This window comes from Euprymna scolopes, chromosome 28 (genome assembly GCF_053919585.1).
Source record: "Euprymna scolopes isolate OS-2025 chromosome 28, ASM5391958v1, whole genome shotgun sequence".
NCBI classification, from domain to species: domain Eukaryota; kingdom Metazoa; phylum Mollusca; class Cephalopoda; order Sepiida; family Sepiolidae; genus Euprymna; species Euprymna scolopes.
The window spans coordinates 100,105,421-100,109,378 of NC_136509.1; the positions used below are offsets into that span (position 1 = coordinate 100,105,421).

General features: G+C 31.0%; 1 non-coding gene across 1 annotated transcript; it reads right to left on the reverse strand.

Moving 5' to 3' along the window:
- Positions 1-2,471: 2,471 nt before the first annotated feature.
- Trnav-cac (transfer RNA valine (anticodon CAC)) lies at positions 2,472-2,544 on the reverse strand. Its single transcript has one exon. It is a non-coding gene; the product is annotated as a tRNA-Val (tRNA).
- Between the last annotated feature and the right edge of the window lie 1,414 nt (positions 2,545-3,958).

Below are 3,958 nucleotides of genomic sequence, written 5' to 3' on the forward strand. Positions count from 1 at the left end.
GAAAGCTGATTGGCTAACTAAATCCTGAATAGAAGAGGACCATATAAAAACGATAAACAACCACAGAATTCGCGCATAAGCCTGAGGAATCCTAGAGTGGATGAAACGCCGAATATTCAATGTAGCTTAATCGCCATATATATTTTATAAATTACTAACTAGCTCTACCTACGTATTGAGCACTTTTGAAGTAAATACTTAAAGTTAACGCATAAATCTATACTTTCGTATATTAATTTTATGTGAGTAAATGAAGTAGTTATATATATAGTGGAACGTACCTCTAGAGATAGGACTGCTTCAAACTTTCATTGACAATGTTTGCTCTTGTGCCACTTTACTTTATACCACTGGCAGGATTTGATGGAAATCACCTCAAAATAAGGTTGGAATGCCACCCATGGGATACTTGTTTCCTATGATGTCTTACAATGTTCGGTCAATTCCTTCATAAGCACTTATGTGTCATCAGAGCTTCGTCTACAATGATTGTTGAGGCGTCTCGAATGACATTTGCCAAGGCTGAGGTACCAGTAGTTTTGCAAACTGGCTGATCAATTCGATGAGCATCCAAGGGTACTTTAAAAGGGCTTTTAGGGGTGCGGGCACCTTGAATTAGAGTGGCAGCAATGCAATTGGATGCTATTGCAAGTACACTCTTTCCCATGAATCTAATTTTTGCAAGAACCAAATTGATTACAAAAGTCTTGCCCGTGTCACCTGGAGCATCAAGAAACATCATGCTTCGTTCATCTCACCTTATACTTCCAATATTGCCATGAATGAATTGTACATTTCTCTTTGATAACCTGTCAGTTTTTCTTGCATATACTCTGCTTGTAAGGAAATTTCTTCGATATTGTAATTTACTACAAGTTGATAATCTCTTGCAAGTCTTTCATCTCCTCCTTGCCTCGGTGCATAAGGAGTTTTGTTGTGTATGCCATCATTAAAATCTGCTTCTGAATTAAATTCTTGTCCGTGTCTGTAAACAGACCATATCTTTAAAAGTGTAGTATCTGTTCATATATTATATTCCTGCTGGTCTAAACTCGGTCAGTAAATAATAAATTCTCCTAGACTGAGGCACTTTAAATCATTGTCCCAATCCGGAGTATTCTCTTTTGGAAAGCTGGATTTTACTCACATTAAAAACCAACCTTGTGTCTGACTAACTTTGCTCTCCTAGGGATGCAAGTAAATGAGGACATTATTTCAAATTATGTTTCTCTATCCCCATACTACCCCCGGGCAGCGGCGTTTAAATTATAAAAAGAAAATGATTTCTTTTGGAATAGAAGTCGTGAATTTATCAATTTATAAAATCGTTTAAAGTTTGTTAATCACTTATTTGTAAAGAATGTTAAAAAAAAACACTCATGAAGTACATCGTCGTAGCAAATTTTCGTTTATGTAAAAAAAAATGTGATAAAATAGTTTATTTTTACTTTAAACATATGTTTACCTTCTCTTCTAATAAAAGAAAACCCACATTTTTTTAATAAAAGAAAATTACTTAATGCATCGTTTTAAAAAAGAAAGAACCAGATCACCTAAAAAATAACTAAAAAATAAAAAAACTTCCTTAAAAATTAAAATAATTGAAAATAATTTTTTTTTTTTTAAATTACCCCCGTTTTAAGCGCCAAATAATAAAATTAAAAATAGAAATAATAAATCAGCTTTAAAGAATATTTCTAAATTAAAACAAATTAATAACGTCGAGTTTAAACGAAAAATTCCGTTTTAAATAATTTGCTTAAAGGGAAATAACTCTAATAGTTTAATATGAGAGTTCCGGTTTTAAACGTATCTGTTTTATTAATAATTAAGAATAAATTAAATCAAATATAAATTGAATTAAAAATAAACTAAATAAATTTTAAATAATGTCTCTAAACAGTACAATTTAAACGATCCTATTACAAGAAATAATTAATAAGATCTAAGTAATTATTAAAATAGATTTCTTTAATGTAATATGTCAATGAGGTCACTCATTCAGTGCAGATTTCGTTTGTAAATACTATATATAGAAATAATGCATAAACTTGATGTAATCTATAATAACCGATTTATATATTATTTCTTGACTAGAACCTCCGGTGTGTTTGCGGTATTATGGCACAAGGCCACTCAAAATTAGGGAAGGACGTCTGTGGTCATCTTCATCACTTTATTTTTGGTTAGTTTGCGCTAATCCTAACTGGATTCCTTTGATAGAAATAGCCTATAACGGATTTATATATTTCTTGATTAGGAGAGGTGTACACAAAAATCTCCTTTTAAAGAAATAACTTAAAACGGATTTATATACTTCTTTGTCCATGGGGAGGTGTACACACAGCCACACTAACACACACGAACGCTACTACTTTATATATATAGATTGAAGGGTTAATATACCACAAGATATGCAAAGCAACTCAAAGCAGACTTCAAAATGTAACATGGTAAAAAAGAAAGCTTCCAGATTCCGCTGGGGATCGAACCCAGGACCTATCGCGTGTGAAGCGACTGTGATAACCACTACACTACAGAATCCAAGCCGAAGACAAAGCTGAATTAAGGAATCATATCCACTTCAGTTTTCATCGATTTTTCGAAGTTATTTGATTACAAATACCCAGAAGGAGGTAGTAGAGGTAAAGAAATTGACAGACACCGACATATGGATGGATAAATAGCTAAATAAACAGATAAATAGAGACAGAGGAAGACTAAGACAGAGACATAGGAAAAGAAAAATATAGAAAATAAAATGAAATAGCGTTTGCAATAGAGAATAAAAACAGATATATATCGATACAAAAGTTAGTAGGAGTCGCTGAAGAGAAAGATAGTTTTAAAAGTCGATTAATAGTGAGATAGATATATATATATATACAGGGGTGCATTTGAATTGCTGGCAAAAGGGCATTGAATATACTGGTGACTATGAAGAAAAAAAACTATAAAGTACACAAGGCCGCTTGTTTTAATGATACTACACCTATCTTCGTAGCCATTCAACTTTTTGAGTTTAAAGTGGGAGACATGGTCCTTAAATACATACACACAAATAGACACACGCACATATATATATATATATATATATATATATATATATATATATATATATATATAAATAGACATTTTTCATATATATGTGTATATATATGTTTAGATAGATAGATAGAGAGAGAGAGAGAGAGGGAGGGGGGAGAAAAATAAAAAAAGGAACAAATCAAGTTATGTGTTCATCAATGTTTCGTCTTTATTTCGAGACTCGCTCTGGATGAATGAAATTAAGAAAACAAAACACCAGTAAAAATATTTGAAAATATTTTTTTGATGTAATGAACTGTATGAAACTTTTCCATTTCAGGAACGGAAAAAATTGTTGAAAATTAAAAAAAAAAGCGGGGGGCATAGCGTTGTGAAAGGGAGTAAGAGTTTTTATAACATCATGTATATATATATATATATATATATATATATATATATATATTTATATAATATGGATATATATATATATATATATATATATATATATATATATATATATATATATATATATATATATATATATATGAACAAGTTTGACTTATGTCCAGGTAATCTACATCTAAAACTTTAAGTGTTTAGATCCAAAATTGGAGGAGGAGTTTGGTAGCGTCTGCAAATGTTAACTCTTTCAACTGTGACCTCTTGGCAGCCACATTTTCGACCAACAACTTGCTGCATATCTGAAAACACAGTTTATGTAAAATGTAAAATTTTTAAACACAAAATTTGATGAATAGTGTGCTAGAGACCGAAAAAAAAATCTTTTGAACTTTGACCCCTTGACAGCCAAGTTTCTGGCCAAAAACTAATTAAAAAGCCTGTATACATTTTATGTAAAATTCCAAATGTTTAGACTGAGAGGTTAATTTTTTTTTTAACGTTGACCCCAATTTGGACTCGATAACAAATA